Genomic DNA, 7,500 nt, shown 5'->3' with positions numbered 1-7,500 from the left:
CCACATCATGGTTGAATCAAAATAGTTTCGCCGAAAAAAAGATTCTATGACAAGTAAATTCTCCCTCTTACATAAGAGATATATGAAAATCTCAACATAGCATTATATCGTGGGCCAGGCTAGATGTCCGCAGTAGTGTAGTACACACACACACACACACACACACACACACACACACACACACACACACACACACACACACTTGAGTCGGTGATCGACGATGACAGTGCTCCGGTGAAGTGTGGTGCGTTGAATGAGGCTGGTTGGCGATGCTGAAGTCTTTGGCGCTGATGCCAGCAGAGGTGACTGTGGAGCCTAATTCTTGACCCCCATATCCTTCCACATTCCATGCAAGTCAGCTCTGGGTCAGGTGGATAAAACACACACACGCGCGCGCACACACACACACACACACACACACACACACACACACACACACACACACACACACACACACACACACACACACACACCGCCAGGGTACATACGTGCTTGCTGCATAATTGGTCTTGTACGTATGTGTGTGTGTGTGTGTGTGTGTGTGTGTGTGTGTGTGTGTGTGTGTGTGTGTGTGTGTGTGTGTGTGTGTGTGTGTGTGTGTGCGTGCGTGCACGTAGCATAATATTTCATACATAAAGGGAATTGGGAAATCGACACCAAACATTTCTCCATGACAAAGAAATTAACATAAGAATGGAAGAGAAAGCAAAAGACCATAAGGCCTACACTAGGCACTTCCATGTCCATTGCCACCTATCGTTCCTATTCATAAAGTTATCTAATCCTTTCTTAAAACAATCAATAGTTTCAGCGCTTACTTCACAGTTACTAAGTTTATTCCATTCGTTAACCACTCCATTAGTAAACAGTTCTTGTCTAATTCCTTCTTAAACCTAAATTAGCCCAATCTTAACCCATTACTACGAGTTTCTGCCCTGCTGTCTTAATATGATGACCTTGCCTGCATCACCCTTGACCGTATCATCATTGGAAGAAGAATACCGTCACCGTGTTCCTCTGTGTAGGACGACTCCGTGGGTGGAGGAGCGCAGGGGAGGAGGGAGGGTTTGGAGTATATATCCCCTGTGACCCCTCCCCCACCTTCCCCACCTCCCACACTCACGCCCTCGCTACTGCTTGTATGCGCGCGAGCCTAGCCCGGGCCCCGAATGGCCCCAACGAACTGCGCAACTGCTACTAGTAGTAACTAGTAGGCAGGTTCGAAAGAGAAGCTGCTAAGAGTTTTGTGAGCTGCGGGTCTTGCTTGGGTGCGAGCACAGCACATGGACGTGTGTGCTTTTGTGTGTGTATGTACTTTGGTGTGTGTGTGCGCACTTTTGTGTGTGTGTGCTTTTGTGTGTGTATGCTTTTGTGTGTGTGTGTGTTTTTGTGTGTGTGTGTGCTTTTGTGTGTGCGTATGCTTTTGTGTGTATGTGTGCTTGTATATATATATATACATATATATATATATATATATATGTATATATTTATACTCTCGCTACGAGTATAAGACTTGTGATCTAATTGTAATGCAACACGTCCTCTGAAGAAGACCAAGTTGGTCGCAACGTTAGGGCAATAAACTCTATTCCCAACACATCTTCGTTTGCCCTTCCCCACCCATTTCTCTCTCTCATATATATATATATATATATATATATATATATATATATCTATATAGATATATGTGTGTGTGTGTGTGTGTGTGTGTGGTGTGTGTGTGTGTGTGTGTGTGTGTGTGTGTGTGTGTGTGCGTTTACTTGGTTGTATTGACCTAATTGTAGTAGACAGGAAAAAAGCAACGATCGAGAAGTCTTTCCTCTTGCTCTCCAAATTTATCGCATCTAGCCTCTTATCAATATACGGCGGTCCATCTTGGGGTACATCTTTATTTCCCAATACGTAGATTTGAATTTGTGTATATGTTTGAGCTATATCACCTTCTAAGCTATTCCAAGTATTTGCGCGTCTGTGTAGAAAAAATGTATCTCCTCACATGTTTTAGACATTGTCTTTCTCAATTTGTTTTCATGGCCTCTTAAGATGTGTGTAGATGCGTGTGTGTGTACTCGTAGGTGTGTAATTAACTGCAGCTTTAGATCACGTGATGGACACCTACTACTCTCTCAGATCAGAACTCACAGCTTGTACACACACACACACACACACACACACACACACACACACACACACACACACACACACACACACACACAAAGGACCGAGTAGATTATGAACGCCTTGAAACGTAATCACACAGAATTTAGAACGTCGTCGTCGTCTTCGTCGTCGTCGTCGTGAGAAGCTCTTTGAGCTCGTGAGGTCGTGAGGATCAGTCTCAGGTGATCCTCCGAGATCTTCAACCTTCGACTCGTTTGTTTAGTCCGTCTGCTGCCGCCAGGCGATTCTATTCAGATATGCGAGGGACACAAACACCCCTCTCCCCCGGAGGTATTCGTCAACCGTCTTCCTGGAGATGACGCCTCGAGTGCCTTTCGGTTCGCCAGAATAGACAGAGTACACCGTCCCTTCTCCTTGACTTTTTTTTTTTTTTTTTTTGGGGGGGGGGTTGACCTCGACGTTCTTCCTGTCAAGAGGTCGAGACCCCGATTCGAACGAGGCCCTTCCACGCTGACCTTTCAATCAAGGGGCCGGGGGAGGGTAGGGGGACGAAAGAAAACGCGATTTCGAAGCGTTATCATGCCCATGAAGAAAAAAGATGGCGAGGAAGACGAAGACGAAAAAGAATTCGAGAATAATGATGATGATAATGAAGCAGTAAAGAGTGAGCGGGAAGAACAACTATGTGAAGAAGAGAAGAGAAAGAAAAATAAAAGAAAAGAAGGAAAGAAGAAAAAATAAGGAAGAAGAAGAAGACGACGAATAGGAATGTAAGTGACCACTCAGGACTCTTATGGCGGCACACTAGTCATTTCTCGCTAGCATGCTACTCGTTTTTGATACTTGGATTACGATCTTTTGTTTTTCAAATTTGCAAATGTCAAATTACTCTTGCGTCAGAGTGAGAAGCTGAATGACAAACTAAGAGAAGTTAAACCTAAAATACGAATGCTAGACACATTGTTGTGACGTTCTTACGGAAGTCTAGAATATTGTAATCAAAGTCTTTTCCACTCAAACGTAGTAGCAAAAGCAAATAGCATACTAGCCTAGTGTGCCGCCAGCAGCCCCGGTTCGGAGCATCTGGTAGGCGGAGGGCGCAGTTCCCCCCCTCCCCCCTCCCCCCGGTTTCCACCTCCACCACCACCTTAAAACAACTGAAACTATCAGTTGTTTTAAGAAACGATTAGACAACTTTATGGATGGGGATGACAGGTGGTGATGGATATGGAGCTGCCTAGTGTAGGCCTTATGGTCTCTTGCAGTCTCCTTCATTCTTATGTTCTTATGTTACGTTATCACCCAGGACAAGTTCCACCATCTAGGACAATAGTCGCCGTCGCCATCCGGTGGATTTCGTTCTTGTCTCCGCGGGATAGATATTTGCCGGATATCGGCCTTCCGGTTCGTTTGCGTGGTAGGAACATTTCCGGTCATACGTTTCTCGCAGTCTGTTTAGCATCAGCAAAGTGAATCGGGACACACACACACACACACACACACACACACACACACACACACACACACACACACACACACACACACACACACACACACACACACACACACACACACACAACTATAGAAGAGATAGGAAAAAGAATAGCTTCCCACACAGAATGCTGGATATATTGGAATAACTTAGATGAAAAAACAGTGTGTGCAAATACTATTCACGATTTTAAGAATAAACTTGATGCTGAAAGATACAAAGACGGGTCCCACGAGCATAGCTCCATTCCCGTATAGTACAACTAAGAAAATACAAACACACACACACACACACACTCACACATACATACACAAGGAACAGATTACGACCACCATATGCGAACAACAGCGCCCTGCACGTTATGTCCTTAAATTAGACTAGTTCAAATATTCAAACAAATCGTATATTGTTAGTGTAACTGTATCGCTGTTAACTTAATATACAGTTATTATTATCATTATCTATTATTACACATACACACACTTGTTTATGGCGGTCCGACAGTGCTCCGGTGAAGTGTGATGGTGAGAGTGAGGTTGGTGAGGTCTTTGGTATTGATTCCAGCAGAGGTGACTCTGAGGCCCAATTCTTGACCTGCACACACACACACACACACACACACACACACACACACACACACACACACACACACACACACACACACACACACACACGTACACATGCACAAACAGAAGTGGGAACTTTTGTAGAGTTGCTGTTCACTTCTACATTGGTGAATGAAAGTCTGGGAGTTGACCTTAATTTAATGTTCCAGACTGCTCTCCGGTCTACATATACAACGCAACCTCCGAGAAAGACTCGGGGGGGGGGGGACAGAATAAATATTCACACATATACAAGTAGACTGTTGCCATATTCGCATATATAAAGAAATATAAGAAAGGTTGATCGCGGAGGACAGACGCCGGATAGTCGCACCCTTCCATTGTAGTCGAGACGCGAGATCCTTTAATCCGCGCCGCCTTCAATTGTTATCGGGAAAGCGTGAGGCCCGTTCGGCGCAGGTGTTTCCCCAAATGTTGGTGGCTTCTTTCAATCAAGCAGATGTTTCGGGTGTCTCGAGGCGTTGATTGGAGAAGTCGGGTCCTCTGGTCACTTAGGGATAATAGACTGTCCCTTGGGAGAATCCGTGACAATAGATGGTCTCTGGAGAGTTGGTTGGAAAACGATGGAGAGACGTTTGAGTACTTCTGGTTCCATATGAGCGCGTGCACGCCGGACATCGAAAGGGTTGATAACACCTTTTTTTTGTTTTGGCCTCTCAGTTGGTCCTTGGCTCAGCACGCAAGGGGGCCCTTCTCACAGGGCAAAGGCTGGGGTTGATCCCCGCCCGCCGTTCGCGAGGCAGGTAGGCAAAGACCCAGCCAGCCAGCCAATCAGCCAGCCAGCATCGAAGTCACTGCTCGACCCAACTGCGAGTGTCTCATGACCTACGAGAATAAGTTAATTAATATACATACATACGTACGTACATTCACACACACACACACACACACACACACACACACACACACACACACACACACACACACACACAGACACACACACACACACACACATTCTTCTTCTTAAAGTCCAGCTCCGTCAAGGTGGACCATTTAATGAACCATGCCCTTGGTCCAACTCGTCGGCGTCACCTTGGCTTCCGCCGCAAATATCAACGCTCTAATCTGCTTTCCCCCTTGATGTATGCCTTCTTTGTGTCTTACTTTAATTGTATCATGTATATCTATGACGACTTTAATGGGAAGTGTCATTAGAGGGTCAGGTATATCTTTTTGCTTGTGGGTGAGTGTCGGTGGGCAGATTGAAGTCTCTGGCGATGTTCCCTGGTGGTTGTGTCCGGGGGATCCGGGGTTGTCTTATTTGCTGGACTCGAGTATGTAGTGTTAAGGGCCATTTACACGGTCAAACAGTTTGACAAACCCGGTTTGTCAAACAAGTGTTTGAAGTGATGTTTGACCGTGTGAATGGGGTATTTGGTCGTCAAACACAATCAAATACCCTATTCACACGGTCAAACATCACTTCAAACACTTGTTTGACAAACCGGGTTTGTCAGACCGTTTGGGCGTCTAAATGCCCCTTTACAACGCCGGACGATTCTATTCAAGCGAAGAGTTGAGGCTGAGTCCCTCAAGAGTGTGAGTTGAAGGCCGAGAGAATTCCATGTCACTCCAACACACACTGATGAACTATAGAATCTCCACCCCAGCTACACTCAATTGTAGAATCCCCCCCACACATTGATCAACTGTAGAATATCCACCCCATCTGCATTCAATTGTAGAATCCCTCCCACATTGGCAAACAGAAGATTCTCCACTCAATTGTAGAATCCCCCCACACATTGATCAACTATAGAATATCCACCCCAACTACATTGAACCGTAGAATCCCTCCCACATTGACAAACAGAAGATTCTCCACTCAATTGTCTAATCTCAACCACGATAACCTAACCTAGCCTAACCTAAACGAGAAGTATCCAGGAATCTCGATATCCTTTTTACTTCGTAATTAGTTGAAGTTGAACCAATGAGTTCATCGTCTCGCGGACCCCTTGGTAGGTTCCTGAGGTCTTCCAAGGGTTCGCGGTCCCCTGGTTGAGAAACAAGACTGTATAGTACAGGGGTTCTCATTAGGGGTGAAATTCACCCCCAGGGGGGAATATTGGGATTTCTGGGGGTGATTTGTGACCACAGTCAGCTTACGGGGTGAGGAAAGCAATTATAGGTTTTGGCCTATCTGGCCTGTCACCTGGGCTGGATTTATACTAATTTGGGAAAAATATATACTAATTTGGAAAATAAAAGTGTTTTTTTTTTAGTAATATTTGCATATTATTTAGGATGCACCTTTTGAAACAGACAATCTTGGAAAGGAGGGGGGAGGGAATGACATTCTGAGAAATGGTGAAAGGGGTGAATGGGCCAAGTAAGGCTGAGAACCCCTGGTATAGTACCTGAAGGACGGGTCTCCGCCTGGACCCTGGAACCAACAAAATCGTCTTCCGATAGCCAGAACATCATTAAGTGGGAAATTCCAGGACTGCAAGGGACCTGGAAAGAAAACAATACAGCGGTTAACTAAGGAAATAGACTTAGTAGCCAGATAGCGAGCCTTGAAACAATTAATTTTTTTCCCAAGAGAAGTTTAGATAATATTACGAATAGGAATGACTGGTGCTAAAACAAATGGAACTGACTATAGTCTAGGCCTTATCGTCTCTTGCAGTCTCATCCATTCTTATGTTCAGAGGTAAAGGGCTATTGGAGGCAAAGGGGCAGGGAGGGAGGGAGGGAGGAGGAGGAGGAGGAGAAGAGATCCTTTACTACCTACCTCTGGGGAAATATCGCGGTTGAACACAATTCTGTGGCCGGGAGGAGGAGTAGGAAGAGGGGGAGGAGGAGGAGGACGAGGAGGGTAGAAATCCAGCCATTAGCGTAGAGGTCGTTACAGTGAAATACATCCCCTCCCGCAAAGCAACCCCCTCCCCCCCCACGAATCCCCCCACCCCACCCATCCCGGGGGTCATTCAGCATAACGCGTCGACCGCGACTTTGGCCATTTTTGCTCCTTTCCCGTGACATTCTTCCGGATATGGGGGGGACCGGGGGGGGGGACCGGGCGTTCCCAATGGCTTGCTGACAGAAGGACCTGCTTTCTATCATTCCGGGCGCCAGGCTATTTCCTTCACCAATTTGTGTGTGTGTGTGTGTGTGTGTGTGTGTGTGTGTGTGTGTGTGTGTGTGTGTGTGTGTGTGTGTGTGTGTGTGTGTGTGTGTGTGTGTGTGTGTGTGTGTGTGTGTGTGTGTGTGTGTGTGCGCGCGCGTGTGTGTGTGTGTGTGAGTGACTCACCATGG

This window comes from Oratosquilla oratoria, chromosome 3, assembly GCF_046742065.1.
Source record: "Oratosquilla oratoria isolate Oo_2021 chromosome 3, ASM4674206v1, whole genome shotgun sequence".
In the NCBI taxonomy this organism is placed as follows: Eukaryota; Metazoa; Arthropoda; class Malacostraca; order Stomatopoda; family Squillidae; genus Oratosquilla; species Oratosquilla oratoria.
Note: the sequence above shows the minus strand (reverse complement) of the source record.